Genomic DNA, 17,512 nt, shown 5'->3' with positions numbered 1-17,512 from the left:
TCCTCTTTTCTAAGCTGAAAAGTCCCAGTCTCTTTAGCTTCTCTTCATATGGGACCTGTTCCAAACCCCTAATCATTTGAGCTGCGCTTTTCTGAACCCTTTCCAAGGCCAAAATATCTTTTTCGAGGTGAGGAGACCACATCTGTACACAGTACCGAAGATATGGCGTACCATGGTTTGATACTTCCCCTCTTCCTTCTTCCCCTGGCTTCCCCCTTCCAGCTCCCTCCTCCCAGGTTTCCCCTGCCCTCTTCCACCCTCTCTTTTCCCCTCTCCCACCTCCTTTTCCCAGTCTCCCCAGAGGTTAATCCATCCCCCCCCCCAGTTTTGTTAAATAAAGAGAGTTTCTATTTTTGAACATGCGTCCTTTATTTTTTACATCAGAAAGGGGGGCTAGGGAGGGGTAAGTGGAAGGAGGTGAGGGAGGAATGGGGTACGAGCCCCCGATGGGGAGGACTTGGGTGGCTCTGCAGGCTCCTCGGAGTGGAAGCTCTCCTGCAGTGCCTCCTGGATCCTGACAGCCCCCCGATTGACCCTCCCCCCCAGATGGCAGCCTGTAGCAAGTGAAGCCGGGCTGATGGCCGAGTGCTGTGATGTGCCGAGTGTGGGCATTCAGGGCATTCCAAGAAGGACTGCTTTGCTGTCCCTCATCGAGGTAGACAAGCAAGCGGGGAACCCTGAGAACTGTCTGTCTGAGGTGGGGGTCGGGTCCCTTTAAGCACAGCCCTCGGCTAGCCTGAGGCAGCAGCTCCACGCTCTAAGTCCTAACCTGATGCCCTGCCGGCATTGGTTCCGGCAAGCCTTAACTTCGGCTCAGAGTCCACTCAATGTGGACATGCTATTTCGAATTAGCAAAACGCTAATTCGAATTAGTTTTTAGGTCTAGATGCACTAATTCGAATTAAGTTAGTTCGAATTAGTGCTGTAGTGTAGACATACCCTAAATCTGGTCTGCTTCCCAGTCCATGTTCTTTTTCACTATTTTGGTGCCACACAAAATATACAAAGTACCAGCTAATTATGCATCCCATTGATCAATTTAATAAATATTTACCACCAGCAAGGTCCTACCTAAAATTGGCAATGTCCAGATAGGATTTATCTTCAGTAAAACTCGTGGGGATGATTTTATACCATTTCCCACACATAACAAATTAGTTACATGCATAGATGGACTTTGAGTTCAGACTTTTATCCATTTAAAAATATGTATGTATTCCTCATTAACTATAAAATTTTAATCAGGGGTTCCACGTTTTCAGCTAAGGCCTGCTCTTGCACCCCCTGAAGTTAGGTCAATTTTCCCAGTGGCCTTGCTAGGTGCAGAAGTCAGCCTCTAAGACCATGATGGCCAACCAGTTTTGAAGCAGTAGCCAATATAGCGGGTACTGCTATAGCGAGCTAGCCACACTCAACAACCCAAATAGCCACGTTGTTCAAGCCAACTAGTCATACTCAACTAGCCAAATAGCCACATGTGGCTAATGGCTAGCATGTTGGACAGGATGGCTCTAAGAGATCACAGTTTATAGATCAGATACTGCACCCATTCCGGTCAAATGGAAAAATTCTCATTGAATTGTTTGGTCTTGACCATGCCCTGTGTATTCAAGCACAAAGAACTAGAGGAATGGGGATAAATAAATATTCCTCAATACTGCAACATTTAAGCTTCATATGTATCTGAAGATAGAAAAAGTTATTAACCTACCTGAGGCTGGTATTAGTTTTGCCTTATCCTTTTCCCCATTCCAGATAAAATTCACCTCTGTGCCAAAGGTTTGCACATGGTCTATGCACCACTTAAATCACATTTACAAACTCTAAATAGGGCATAAGTGAAATGTATGCAGTGCATAATCCTTTTGTCAGTGCTCGATTGTCTCTACAGCAGGGAATAAAATTCAGCTAAAATTCCTGTGAAATTATCTTTCTGTGTATCAAAATGTCCTAAATAGTCTGACCAAAACCAGGCACCTCTCACAAGACAGAAAATACACCGAGAATTCTCTTTTATTCCTTCTGGTTCCCATTTTATGGCCCTCATGTAATGGCCACTTTTCATGGCTCAGAGCAGCCCTTCTGCCAGAACAGCCAGCCACCGCCTGAAAATTAGGCCCTATGTTTAGGTGCTCATTGGAAAAGGGGTGATTTCACTGGAATTTATATTTGAGTTGTGATTTAACTAAGTGGCAAGGTGCTCGGACATTGTGTATGGAAAGACTCTGTTTCTGATTCTCAGCTGAAATAAAGAGAGGCTGTCATAACGTTTCTTACTCCATCTACATCCATGCAGCTGGCATAGCAACTGTACCAAGGGAAAGAGGCTGGAATTTCCCTGTGCACCAGCAATCCCTAGCTGCCATTACAGTTCCTTGGAGCCCCTGGCAGCTGGTGTAAGCTGCCCAGGATGGGGGGGATGGGGAGGGAGTGTAAAGATGGCTGTGGAACAGGACAGTCTGCTCCTTAAGGGTTAGGGAGCCTGAAGCCACCCAGCTCTGTTCAGTTCTCAGACCCACTGGGAAGGGAGAAAGTGTTTATAAAAATCAGCAACAGGCTCAGCTGAGAAGCATTGCAGATGGGAGATGGTTTCCTGTACTAGACCAAGGAGCCTACATTGAAGGCAACTGAGGCAAGGGTATGGCCTTCTTCCCATGCTGAGAGGCACAAGGGGAAACCCCAAGGTGGGCAGGGGGCTGCTTTTGATTTGATATTTTCCCTATGTTTTATATTTGAAAAATAAATGTGTGTCCTGAAAGAGACTTGGTGGTGCCAGGGAGTGAGTCCTTCCTAGGCTGGGGAGATAAACCAGCAGATTATAGGATCACAGCTACTTTTCAACATACGTTCTCTTGAGAATTGTGCTGTGTTCTCCTGGTCTACGGTAAAGATCTAGGCCTATGAATGAATTTGTTCCTTAACATGTTTTCTTTGGTAGCAAGACAGTGGGAAGACTAGAGGCCAAGGAGACAAGAGGGAAAGTATAATCAGATATTTTCTTATAAAGAAGTAGTAATCAAACAATTTGGCACACCTTCCTTAAGCAATACTGGCACTATGTGAGATGACCATATTAAAATTGGAACAAACTTAAAAAGATGTAAAATGGGTAACATGTCCTCATTCAATGGTCACCGTCAACTACCCCTAGCCTGAGGGTTTTTTTAACTGTATTTAAAAAGTCTTAGGCAAACAGAAACGTTTTTTGTTTGTTATTTCTCTGAGGGGACTTCTCACACTTTGCCCTGCAGTGTTATCCCAAACACAACTATATGCTAGCACATCAAAACCAAAAAGTATAAATGACTAGAGAGAAAAAGATTCAAGTCAGAGTGAAATGCAAAATGTAATCAGCAAACACAACAAAAAGAAAATGAGTTTTAAAATTTTTCCTGTTTTAATGATTTGTAGTATTATTAACAGAAGACATTTTGACATTTTATATATAATTTCCTCTGTTAATAATATTTCATTTTATATAACATTGTATATATATATATATGTGTGTGTGTGTATATATATATATATAGGCATTTTTATTGCTTGAAGCAGTGTTTTTCAACCTTTTTTATAAAGTACCATTTTTCAAAAAAAATTAGAAGTAACCCCTTCCCCCCCAAAAAAAACTGTAAGTACCCTCAGTACCTACAGTTTTCAGACACAAAAATTTTTTTTCTACTATTGAAACACATTTGTTTAAACAACTTAATGATAGCCGAGCGGGCAATGAAATTTTGGGGTGTAAAAAGTACAAAAATAATAAAGCGCTGTAAAACTTAAACCAAAAATTTCAGTTTTCTCCAAATTTCAGTTGTGTTGATGTACCCCCCAAACTTCTCTCAAGTACCCCTAAGGGTACTCGTACCACTGGTTGAGAAACACTGCTTTGAAGTGGTTCAAATCACTGATATCTAAAGTTACATTTCATACTGAATCTAATACATAAAGTTTTCTCTTTGCTTGTTTATTTTGACAATTTCCCTTTAAGTAAGAAAGCAGAGTGAATCAAAAGATGAGCTACTCTACTTTCAACACCAGCCTGGCTGGAATTTGGCTCTTCTGAATATAAGGTACAAGTACTTCAATCCACAAATATGGTTCATTTGATTTTTGAGGGCCTTATAATGGGGCAATTGCATTTTTCCCTCCTGGATAGTAAGTCTCACCGATGAAGAAGTCAGCATTAATTTATGCATGACTTAAGTCCTATATAAACCCTCAAAATTGGGTTGAAATCCAGATGTAAGCGGAACATGGGCCTAGTGCTAGCCCTCTGCACATAGGTGAATTTCATTCATAGTACACAAAGCTGTTAAAAAAAAGCCAAATCAGGTTTATAAAGTTTCGTCTCAAAAAGTGGTTTCAGGATTGTTTTATTATACAGTATAGGATTTTCTGTCACCTATGTACAAACTTACTGACCCTCTGAAATTTAAGGGCTGGAACATATTTGCTGGGGCTCAGGGCTTCCGCCCCATTCCTGCTGAAACCCTGATGCTAGCAGGTATGCTCAACTGGGTTGAAGCTCCAAAGCTCCCATTCCCTGCCAGGTGGAAAACCATCCCTCCTCCATTCTGCTGCAAGACAGAGGGCTTCCCCCAAAAAACTGGTAAAGAGAAGGGGGACAGGGCTTTAAGAACCACACAGAGACATGTGGCTCATGAGTCATGGCAGGTCATTCCTGGAATGGGCTAAAGGGCAACTATCTTAATGTTAAGAAAATACCTCTGAGAAGTAGTAAATGGACTTTCAAACTATATTAGAAGAGACACAAATCACATTTATCAATGTAAGAGTCAATCATTTTGCTCATAGAAGAACCAATGGAAATACAGTATTTAATAATAAATTTTTACTGTTTTTATTTTATTTTGTTAATATACTAAACACACCAATAGCTTTCTTCATCCAGTCTAGGGGGAAACATGGAAGCAGCTTCCATTTGCTTTGTAATGTTCAAAATTAGGAATTCTAAAACAAAACCATCAAGAAATGTCATGGTCTGCAATGGCCCAGGAAATGAGAAGTTGGCCTTGCTGTTGATAGCAAAATCCACACCCACACAAGAAAAGCAAAGAAATAATGGCACTTATTAAATTCATCAGGGCTTTTACTACTGAGAAACCTAAAAGGGTTATAATATGAATTGCAAGAAAAGTGCAATAAGCCATCTATTTGAAATTTGTTTTTCACATGCTTGGTGCAAAAAACAAGAGTTCTTGCAAGAAAGGTCAATCCACCCACACATTAATCTTCAATCAAGCAGTACTCTAAGAATCAAAATGTGATTGCAAATCTCTCACATGCCAAGATGAAGGTTTTTAAAAAAAAAAAATTCAATCTATTACTACTAGCATTTTACATTCATTATGGTCAGGAGGTGAACAGAGCTGGTACTTGCTGATACTGAACGCCAGCACTGTCTTGATTTTATCATTACAGAACTAACACACAAAACCTGTATTCAAGTAATACGAAGGGACTCACTTACATCCACATTCATCTTTCACACCAACCTCAAGTGTGCAGGGGTAAAATAAATGAAAATCCCACTGTACTTCTTGTGTGCTGCTGCAAGCAAGGGCACAATGTAGGGATGCCAACTTTCTGACCAAACAAAACCATACACCCTTGCTCTACCCATTCTCAAAGGCCCCGCCATGTTCACTCCATCATCCCTTCTCGCATCACTTGCTCTCTTCCAACCTCACTTACTTGTCCATTTTCCCGAAGGTTGGGAAGAGTCCCTTTTCAACTGGGCATTCTGTCAAAAAATGGACACCTGGTCATCCTGCCCCAATGAGGGAGATTAGGGCAGAAAGACATTGAAAAAGATTGCCCTTGCTTTCACCAATTTAGTCAGACAAAGCATTACTTTAAGATGCATTTTGTATGTACTAGCTTGTTTTGTTTTTCTAAACTTAATCTGACAGAACAAAAGATCACAATAAAACTATAATCATTGACATATTAGGTCACGGCAAGCACATTACAGCCCGTGGCCTGTATCTGGCCTGCCAAACCTTTGGATCCAGCCTGCCATGATCCTCTGGGCCACCAATGTCCTACAGTAAAGTAGGACCCTCAGCCAGTGCCCTCACACCACTCAAAGCAGCTAGCTGCTAGGGCCATGTGCACCTTTACACTGTAGGCCCAATGCAGGGTGCTCTGTGTGGTGCTCTCAACCTCGATACAATCCTTGCAGCTCTCATTTGCCTGAAACTGGCCAATGGGAGCTGCTTGGGCTGTGCTTGCAGGCATGTGCTGCATATAAAGGCCCCCACCCACCCTCAAGGTGTGTGGCACAGAGAAGCACATGGTCCCAGCAGCTGGCTGCTTTCAGTGGCATGTGAGGGAGTGGCAGGCAAGGAGTATCCAGACACTGTGTCTAATTGTCCCACCCATGGGCAATTGCTTCACCCTTACTCTCATACAAATTATGTAAGCAACAGCGTGCAGCCACCCCTTGGGGATATGATTCTCCAAAAGGTCCAGCCTGACTTAAGGACAACTCCATCTCCCTTTCAGTCTGGCAAAGGCACATTCAATAACCATGCGGCATTGGCTTAGCCTGTTGTGGAACCATTCCTCACTGCTGTTGGATACTCCATGTAAGGCTTCATGAGCCAGGGCTGCAAGGGGTAGGCAGCGTCACCTAGGATCACTACTGGATTTTCCACACATCCCTCTAATTTTCTAGTCTGGAAAAAAAGTCCCAGCATGCAGCTTTCTGAACAGGCTACTGTTCCTGAAGATGCATGCATCATGCAACTTTTCAGACCACCCCGCATTTTTGTCTGTGAAATGCCCATTGTGATTCACAAGCACCGGAAGCACCTTGTAGAAGTACCCCTTACGACTGATGAACTATGAGGCAAGGAGAGGTAGTGCTATAATGGGAATATTTGTGCCATTGATTGCCCCTCTACATTTTGGAAAGCCTACGACAGCAAAGCCAGCCACTATGTCATCCACATTTCATGGAGTCACAGTCCTACAATGCAAAATCTGATTTATTGCCCTGCATACAAGTGCTGCCCTCACTGTTGACTTCCCCACTCCAAACCGATTTGCAACTGAACGGTAATAACTCGGAGTTGCTAGTTTCCACAAAGCAATGGCCAAGTGCTTCTCTCATTCGGGTGTCCTTTTGCTGCAGTTCAGGGGCCAGCTCAGCACACAGCTTCAGGAAGGTAGCTTTACTCATCCAAAAGTCCTGTACCCACTGCTCTTTATCCCACACCTGCATGACAATGTGATCCCGTCACAATGTTTTTGCTGAAATAATATGTTGCTTCTGTATTTCCTTGATGGGAGGAATTTTCTGCTTTGCAGACAGAGCACCACAGAGTCCAAATTATACTCAGAATAAAACCATGTGTGACAACTAGAAGACAGATTACCCTCTCCACTGAGAAGTCCACAGAAGAGGGACAAAGGGAACACCATCTGGTTCTCCTTGCAGTCTCCCATTGGCATGGGAAGTTCTGGTATGGGATGGGGGGGGGCTGAAGCACCTCCAGGTTTTGCACCTAGCTTCCCTACCCCTGCTGACCCTTCTCCAGCCCTAAGTCTCCAAGAAATGTCACAGAGATACATACTAGCAGGCTGTGCCCTGTGCCACACAGCCTACTCTGCAAGTAAAATTGGTCTAATTATCATTAAAGCACAGTAATGGAAGTTGTGAAATATTCTCCTTTCAGGTCTACTGCCAAGAAATTCTCTTTATATAAAAAAAAGATAAACCACTTTCCTGCTAACATAGATTCAGTTACAAATGTGCTTATATTGCTATAGCTTGTTAGCAGTGGGAAGGGAAGCAAGCTATACCAGTGTACAGCACCTTTATACCTGTATAACTGCATTCATATGAGGGGTTATACCTTAGGGTAGTGGTTCCCAAGCTCAGGGGTCCACGAGGGCATTGCACGGGGTCTGTGAAAAAAAAAAGATAAATAAAAATGATAATAGAAAATAAGTTTTAAATAAATTGCAAAGTTACAATCAATTATTATTTTTAAATTAAATATCTTCCAATAGTGTTATTAATTGTTGTCTTAAAATCTATGATGTGGCGCCTTTGTGTGACGAAACAATCGTGACAGTTAGAAACATACAAACGTTAGCCATTCATTCAACATGCATCTGTGGCTGAAATCAGGCTCGCTGAAGAAATAGGAGACTGATGAGCAGAGTGAAGCATCCGCAAGTGGAACATCTAATCAAACACATATAAGTAAATGAAAAGTGAGAAAATGCTCCACTGCCTACTTTAAGTTTGGATTTACTTAGTCCAGCAGTGAGAATGAACAGTGACCAATGAGCGTCCTGTGCTACGAGGTGTTAGCAAATGAAAGCGTAAAACCAGCCAACCTTTGCTGCCACCTAACACAGAAGCATGGTAAATATAAGTCCAAGCCTCTTGATTTTTTTCAAAACAAGCTTACTGAGTTCAAGGAAAGTGAAAAGATTATGATGATGATGGTAATGGGTAGTGACCATACAAGGGCAATGGAGGCCTCCTACCAGGTAGCCCAACTACTAGCCAAGACGGGAAAGCCACACACAATAGGCAAAGAGATAATATTACTGGCAGCCAAGACGAATGTAAATACAATGCTTGGGGAGAGGGCATGCAAACAAGTAAGTCTGATTCCACTGTCAAATAATACAGTTCAGTGCAGAATTGAGGAAATGGCCGAGAACACAAGGGAACAGTTGATGAATAGAGTTCTCCAGAGTTGCTTCTATGCAAATAGATGAAACAACTGACATTGCAAACCTGGCACAACTTCTTGTCTTTGTCAGGTATGAATACAATGGGGAGGTAAACGAGGACTTACTTTTTTGCAAACCACTACTCACACGCACAACTACAGAGGCAATTTTTGATATGCTGACCTGTTTTATTGTTGGGAATAATATTGACTTGAAAAATGCATTGGGGTTAGCATGCATAGGGCTCGTGCTATGACTGGTCAACACCATGGAGTTATATTACTCGTATTAAATCAGTCGCTCCATATTCAATAAGCATCCAATGTAGCATTCTATACAGGGAGGCCCTAGCCACTAAGAAAATCCCTGCCGACTTAAAGAGCGTATTGTATGAATCTGTGAAAGTTGTTAACCATATCAAGGCCCATCCTCTGAATTCAAGATTGTTTGCAGCTTTATGTGATGAGATGGGCAATGATCACCGTCAACTGCTGCTGCACAAGGAGGTCCGCTGGCTCTCCAAAGGGAAAGTACTGACACGTATTTCTGAGCTGTGAGACGAAGTGAGAATGTTTCTGATGGACACAGAGTTTGAGCTCACCCATTGCTTTCATGATTTGAACTGGTTTGATAAATTGGCTTACTTAGCTGATGTTATTGGTCATCTTAATGGTCTCAGCCTGAGTCTGCAGGGAAAAGCAGTGACACATTTTCAAGTTCAAGACAAAATTGAAGCAATGATAAAGAAATTAGAACTGTGGTCCAGTCAAATTGATCAGTCAAACTACGACTCATTTAGCAATTTTTCTGACTTTTTGATTACATTGGAAATGCAGCTCCTTGGCGATGTTAAACGTACAATCAGGGAGCATCTGCAAAGCCTGAAAACGCAGCTGCAAGAGTACGTTCCAGTTTCAGAGACCAAAAATGACTGGATTAGAAATCCCTTTGAATGTATTAACAGTGACACCCTTGCTAGTTTAACATCAAAAGAGCAAGACAGCCTAATCAAAATGTCTTGTGGCAATGCTTTAAAGCTGGTCGTCTAACAAAAGTTCCTCACTAAGTACTGGCTTCATGTCACCACCGAGTATCCATTGCTGTCCAACGGGGCTACACGATTCTGATTCTCTTTGCCACAACATATATGTGCGAAGCAGCTTTCTTGGTTCTTGTGGCAATAAAGACCAAATACCAGAATAGGCTTTGTGTTGAATCAGACCTACGACTGAGACTGTCATCGATCCAACCTGACATACAGTCTTTGAAGTCAATGAAACAACATCAGGGATCCTATTAGGTTAGCCAAAAGTTTATTATTTGTTGCTATGTAGACCCAATAGTTGTGGTAATTTGTTGTGATGTCAGAAATGAGTATGCATCATTTTAAAGGTTAATTATTTAATGTTTCCTTTTTCATTTAATTAAGTGTACGTAGCAACTAGAATTGGCATTGATGGGGATCCACGAATGATTTGGGAGGGTAACTGGGAGTTTGCACTAGTGAAAAGGTTGGGAACTCCTGCCTTGGGGTATTTCTTTTTCTCAGTTAATGAATCTTTAGATACTTTATTACAGGATTAGCTACCAGTGTCTTTGATGTAAGATATGAAGGGCAAGTGACTAATCCTTTATGAGTGGGAGTAACCTGAATATTATCGTGGGTTTTGGTGTAAGAGACTAACCATCACAAAGGCAAGCTTTACTAGGTGGCAAGATAGACCAGAATACCCAAGGGACTATCTGTGACTCCATGGTTAGGTTGTTATAGAGCCTAAGTAGTTTACACTTGATACTCAGGTGGTGAAAACTAAATATAGAATTCATGGCCAGGTTAGGGTTTTGCCCTGCTTCTTAACAATCTGCCTTGAAGCTGAGCCATTTCCACACAGTTTAAAAGTGCCTCATTAATCCCATGATTTGTAGAGGCATGTTGTGAGTCTCAATTCATTACTATACGTAAAGCCCAATAAAAAGTGCAAAATGATATTTTCCAAGATTCAAGAAATGATGGGAAGGAAGCTATGCCACAAAATACTCATCCCTGACAGAAAAGGGGGGGGGGGGGACCAAGAAGTGTTGTCTTCACTGACACTAGTAATCAAAGTTGTCAAGAGGACTAGGATTTTAGTTCTTAACTGCATGGAGCAAGGCATTGATAACAAACAGTTGAAAGGACACAGAACTTGGGATGATGAACTGGATGAAACCTCCATGATGAGGCATTCCATATGCTTTCTGAAAATATGTTAATGAAAAGAATATGACATAACTCAGATATGCTTGATGCAAGATGGCTCATGTAACATATTGGAAAAGTTGTAATTTACGGAATATGACTATCCCATTTGTCTGCCTGTATCATTTTTGTAGATTAAGTTAGGAATATTCATCTGTGTATCTGTAATTTCATATTTGCTGCTTTGGGTTGCACCCACTGCAGATACTTCAGGTCCAAGAATGAATGGTAAAAGAGGTTAACCTTCCTGGGAACATGGGGTTCAGCCCATGAAGAATGGCTACAGACATGTGACCATGTCACCTGATACTAGAACTTTCATGAATTCTACAACTTTCTGTAAGAAACTGCTAGGGTATAGTAAGCTATACTCACCAACTCTGTTTTGCCAGGCAAACTTTCCCTGTTGGCCAGGCAAGGTCAGTCTCATCTGGATTCTGGCTCTTGCATGCCATGGTTGTGCAGAATAATCTTAGCAGTTTTGTCATTAAGCTGTGTTTTAGAGGTGAGTTATTTTTCTTCCAGATCTTTCCTTCTTATCCTTCTGTTCCTTCTCTGCTCATCTCCTTCTTGGACCCAACGTATATAGTGAAACTTGACTCCTGCTTAGCTATATCTTAGCCAATTATTTTACTAAAAAGTTACTAGCCAATTCTGAGAAAATCCTCTAACAAATTCATACTCCATCACCTTAATTAATTTACACCTAGCTAAATTAATTATGTAACAGGCAGACACAAGCAAAGAACCAGAAAGAAATCATAAAGACAAGCAATGGGTAAGTGGGAGGCCATAATGACAGAATAAAGAAATGAGTTTTTCACAATCCCAACTAGTCAGAAGTGATTACATATGAGACAAAATGCTATCAGAGTAAGGTTTTCTTAAACTGTCTTAAGATTTGTTTCTTTATCTGGTGATAGCGAGTACCATTAGGACAGGGTCTCCGTCTTAAAAGCCTGATATTACATTGTTCTAAGGTAATTTAGATAGAATAGAAGGCTGTGACTTCCTGCTTCTCAGCTAATGGCTGCTGCTTTTTTAAAAAAAATCTGGTTGCAGACAAAGGCCATAGGCCTTGCAGTATGACTACAGGAAAAAGGCCTAGTTTGGGGAGATAGAGGGAAGCAAAGGGCAGGAAAAACTAGCACTAGACTTTGAGCACAAAGTGACCTTGGAAAAAGCTAGAGTGAGCTTTTAGATCTGGTGTTCCCTAGAAAAGCTTGGAGGCTGTAAACTAAGAAACCTTTGTTCTTTGGCCTTCCTTCGGTGTTCCGAGACACTTTGTATATCCCTTGTAAATAAACAAAATTGCATCAAAGAAAATACTAGTCTCCATCAGCTTCTGGAGCATCCCCAACTGGAACATCAACACAGGCCTAATGGCTAATTTTGACTAGCCATTCAGATCAAAACGGGGCAACATACATTTTATATACATGCATATTAATACATAATCCACAATTCTTCTGAGAGGAACAGAGAGAAAAGACAAAGGGGAAAAGATTGTTTTAAACAAGAAAAAGTGCCAAATTTGTAAGATGTTAAAATAATTCCCTCCAATTTTCTTTCAGTCTTTAAAAAAAGAGGAATATGTCAGAATGTTTCTGAAGAACTTACTTCTGGACATGTTAATCACAACACATTCAACAGCACGTTATTCAACACACACATATAAATCGCTAGTCACAGATTAGAATATGTGGTTTAAAACCCAACTCAAGAAACAAATCTACAATTAACCTCTTCGTGCCACGTATCATACACATTTTTTACTCAGAATTAAGCTCCCATTACATATCCTGTTAGCGAAGAAACAGGAGACTCAGGAGTGGTCAGAGTAAACGAACCTCTTTATTGTAGATTCTTGCTCTCTTTGGCCCCCCAACACAACATTCTGAGTGAGCAATGCTTTGGCACCCGTTACATGCCTTTATACATTTTAGTATATTAATTTACATGTTTATTACTACTTCCCCTAAATTTGTATGTAGTAATGTTAACTCCTATACAATGAATATTAATAGGCAGGTGATGAATATTATTATATCTGCCCCTGTTCACTGTTTACAGGATTTTTAGTTAGATCTGCCCTTTTCTACATTACATACTTCCTGAATTACCAGGTTACAGAGATTACAAAGGATGTGACCCTCAAAGTATTTTCACAGAACAAGTGAGATTAGACAAGAGATGAAACAAAGAAAACACTGTTCAGTGGAACTACAAGCTTATTTATTTTTCTAGGCTTCAAGAACGAAGGCAAGAGCATGTTTATACATCAGAAAGAACAATACCTGCTTTGGCCAGACCCTTTATTTATCTTTTTAGGCAGCAAGGACGAAGTGCAAAAAAACAAGTTCAAAGGACAATGCCTGCGCTGGCCAGACCCCTACCACTTTTGTATTGCCTTCCTGGACTCCTATTAATTCTTACATATTCCAACAATCCTAATCTAACATCACACCCCAACCTGTCCCAACCCTGACTCCCACAGATACCAGACATCCAGGCAACATTCTCTACCCCTCTACTAGGTCAGTCCTCCCATTATTCACTAGCATTCACCATCTCCCTCCTGCCATAATTTGAATACTACTGCCGGCCTTCTATTACCTGACAAGGGGATGTGCCTCGCCAACTGCCCAGTGAGCTTAACCCTCCAATCACTATTCATCAGACGTGAGAATGCTCCATCTAATCACCTCCCAAAACAAAACCATGTGTGAAGATGCAAACAAGATTGCAACTGTTTTATGATGACAATGATTGAATGTATTAATTTAATCTTGCCCCAGGAAAGAAGTCTATTTATTGTAAACAAAGAATTATCACAAAATAACTAACTCTGGGGGTAGATGGCATAATAACAGACTTGACTTTTAGATATAAGCTTACGGTTACTCTCCTAAACTTTTACATAGGCATCTAAATAAGTTGCTTTATTTTCAGAAGTGCTGAGTGATTTTGAAAAATCAAGCCATTTATTTACATGCCTAAATAAAGACACATGTTCATCTCTTTAAATATTGGTCTACTCTTTTATTTATAATTGTAGAAATCAGAAGAACAGATGTGACTCTACTAATCATTATACTACAATGAGCTGGAGAATTTAATATTTATTTGTATCAAATCAGCCAGTTGGACAAATCTATCCACATAGAAAACTCCATGAAATCCATTGATTTAGGATATTCCTTCAGATTTTCTGTTGGGTTTTCCTATGTTTTGATTTTCCTATGTTTTGATTTGCTTGGGGCTTGCATTTAAGAGAAATTGTGTCTGTCCCTTCTTACTCTCTGGCTACGTCTAGACTGGCATGATTTTCCGCAAATGCTTTTAACGGAAAAGTTTTTCCGTTAAAAGCATTTGTGGAAAAGAGTGTCTAGATTGGCAGACGCTTTTGCGCAAAAGCACTTTGCGTAAGAAAGCCCCGATCGCCATTTTCGCCCTTTTGCGCAAAACGGTGCTCAGCTGTCTACACTGGCCCTCTTGCGCAAAAGCATTTGCGCAAGAGGGCTTTTTCCCAAACGGGAGAGTCATTATATTTGTGGAAGAACACTGACAATCTTACATTAGATCGTCAGTGCTCTTGCGCAAATTCAAAGCAGCCACTGTAGACAGCTGACAGTTGCTTTTGCAGAAAAACTTGCCAGTCTAGACGCAGTCTCTGAGTACTGAAACAAAGCACTAAGAATGGAATGAATGCCCCACAATTATTGTAATGGGTTGTTATCAGCAAAACCTAAACATCACAACTTGAATGCCAGCACACTTACCATTTCATTACTAACTGACAAACACCCAGAAAATCATAAACACACCGAAGACATGGGTGGAAAGAGACCTCAGGAGGTCATCCAGTTCAACTTCCTGCTCAAAGCAGGACCAATCCCAATTAAATCATCCCAGCCAGGGCTCTCTCAAGCCTGGCCTTAAGAACCTCACTAGGCATATCTTGTTCCCTCACCCTCTCCTCATAAGTCTTGTGCCCCAGCCCCCTAATCATTTTTGTTGCCCTCTGCTGGATTCTCTCCAATTGGTCCACATCCTTTCTGTAGTGGAGGGGTTCAAAACTGGATGCAATACTCCAGATGTCGCCTCATCAGTGATAAATACAGGGGAATAATTTCTTCCCTTGATCTGCTGGCAATGTTTCTACTTAAGCAGCCCAATATGCCATTAAACTTCGTGGCAACTGAGACACACTGTTGACTCATATCCCGCTTCTTGTCTCCTGTAATCCCCAAATCCCTTTCTGCAGAACTGCCACTTAGCCAGTTGATCCCCAGCCTGTAGCAGTGCATGGGTTTCATCTGTCCTAAGTACAAGACTCTGTACTTGTCCTTGTTTAAACTCTGATTCTTTTTTTTTCTTGGCCCAATCCTCCAATTTGTCTGGGTCACTCTGGACTCTAGCCCTATCCTCCAGCACAGTGTTTCTCAACCAGTGGTACGAGTACTCTTAGGGGTACTTGAGAGAAGTCTGGGGGTACGTCAACACAATTGAAATTTGGAGAAAACTGAGTTTTTGTTTTGAGTTTTACAGCGCTTTATTATTTTTGTATGTTTTACACCCAAAAATTTCATCACCCACCCAGCTACAATTAAGTTGTTTAAACAAATGTGTTGCAATAGTAGGGGGGGGGGAAATGTGTGTACACAAATTATTTTTTTTAAAGGGGGTACTTTATAAAAACAGGTTGGGAAACACTGTTCTAGCATATTTACTGCTCCCCCAGCATGGTGTCATCCATGAAGTTGCTGAGGGTGCAAACCAACCCATCATCCAGATCATTAATGAAGATTTTAAACAAAACTGTCCCCAGGACCAAACCTTAGCACCCCGCTCATGCCGGTAGCCAACTAGACATTGAACCATTGATCACTACATGTTGAGTCCGATGATCTAGCCAGTCTTTTATCCACCTATAGACCATTCATCCAAGTCATACTTTCTTAACTTGCTGCCAAGAATACTGAGAGAGACCATAACAAAAGCTTTTCTAAAGTTAAGGTAAGTCACATCCACCGCTTGCTTCATATCCACAGAGCCAGTTATCTCATCACAGAAGGCAATTAAGTTGGTCAGGCATGACTTGCCCTTGGTAAATCCATGTTGACTGCTCCTGATCACCTTCCTCTCCTCCAAGTGCTTCACAATGGATTCCTTCAGGATCTGCTCTATGATTTGCCTACGGACTGAGGTAAAGCTCCCTGGTCTAGTTTCCTAGATTCTCCTTCTTCCCTTTTTTAAAAGTGGGCACTACATTTGCCTTTTCACACTCATCTGGGATCTCCTCCAATCTCCACAAGTTTTCAAAAATAATGGCTAATGGCTCTGCAATCACATCAGCCAACTCTCTCTGCATTTTTAAATGCATTCGATTCCAGCTTTTCTAAATAGTCCTTAACCTGTTCTTTCTCTGCTAAAGGCTGCTTATGCCCGCCCTATATTGTGCTGCCCAGTGCAGCAGTTTGGGAGCTGATCTTGTCTGTGAAGACCAAGGCAAAAAAAGCATTGAGTACTTCAGCTTTCTCCACATCATCTGTCACTAGGTTGCCTTCTCCATTCCGTAAGGATCCCACACTTTCCCTGAGTACGTTCTTGTTGCTAATATACCTGTAGAAACCTCTTGTTATCCTTCACATCCCTTACTAGCTGAAACTCCAACTGTACATTAGCCTTCCTGATTACTGCCCTGCATGCTCGATCAACATTTTATACTGCTCCCTAGTCATCTTTCATAGTTTCCACTTCTTGTAAGCTTCCTTTTTGTGTTTAAACTCACTAAAGATTTCTCTGTTAAGCCTAGCTGGTTGCCTGCCATATTTGCTTTTCTTACTGCACATCAGGAAGTTTTGTCCCTGCGTCCCCAATAAGCTTCTGTAAAATACATCCATCTTTCCTGGACTTCTCCCTTCCCACCTCCCCAACATTAGCCTCCCAAGGGTTTCTGGACGTACTATATCTAGACTTTAGTAAGGCATTTGATACAGTCTTGCATAACCGTCTTATCAATGAACTAGGCAAATACAACTTAGATGGGGCTACTATAAGGTGGGTGCATAACTGGCTGAATAACTGTTCTCAGAGAGTAGTTATTAACGGTTCACAGTCATGCTGGAAAGGTACAACAAGAGGGGTTCCGCAGGGGTCTGTTTTGGGACCGGTTCCATTCAATATCTTCATCAACGATTTAAATACTGGCATAGAGATTACGCTTATTAAGTTTGCAGATGATACCAAGCTGGGAGGGGTTGCAACTGCTTTGGAGGATAGGGTCATAATTCAAAATAAACTGGACAAACTGGAGAAATGGTCTGAGGTAAACAGGATGAAATTTAATAAGGACACATGTAAAGTGCTCCACTTAAGAAGGAACAATCCATTTCACACACACAGAATGGGAAGTGACTGTCTAGGAAGGAGTACTGCAGAAAGGAATCTAGGGGTCATAGTGGACCACAAAATAAATATGAGTCAATAGAGTGATGCTGTAACAAAAAAAGCAAACATGATTCTGGGATGCATTAATAGGAGTGTTGTGAG

General features: G+C 41.3%; 1 long non-coding RNA gene across 2 annotated transcripts in view; it reads right to left on the bottom strand.

Annotated features, from left to right (window-relative positions):
• Nucleotides 1-17,512, bottom strand: part of LOC149525317 (uncharacterized) — a 156,874-nt gene that overhangs the window by 32,314 nt on the left and 107,048 nt on the right. For both annotated transcript variants that reach the window (XR_016348614.1, XR_016348615.1), the window contains exon 4: nucleotides 7,884-7,935. This is a non-coding gene — a long non-coding RNA (uncharacterized LOC149525317). The remainder of the gene's footprint in view (nucleotides 1-7,883; nucleotides 7,936-17,512) is intronic.

This window comes from Pelodiscus sinensis, chromosome 2 (genome assembly GCF_052426305.1).
Source record: "Pelodiscus sinensis isolate ZL-2025 chromosome 2, ASM5242630v1, whole genome shotgun sequence".
In the NCBI taxonomy this organism is placed as follows: Eukaryota; Metazoa; Chordata; order Testudines; family Trionychidae; genus Pelodiscus; species Pelodiscus sinensis.
The sequence above is the reverse complement of the archived record's forward strand: the minus strand, read 5'-3'. Positions and strand labels throughout refer to the sequence as shown.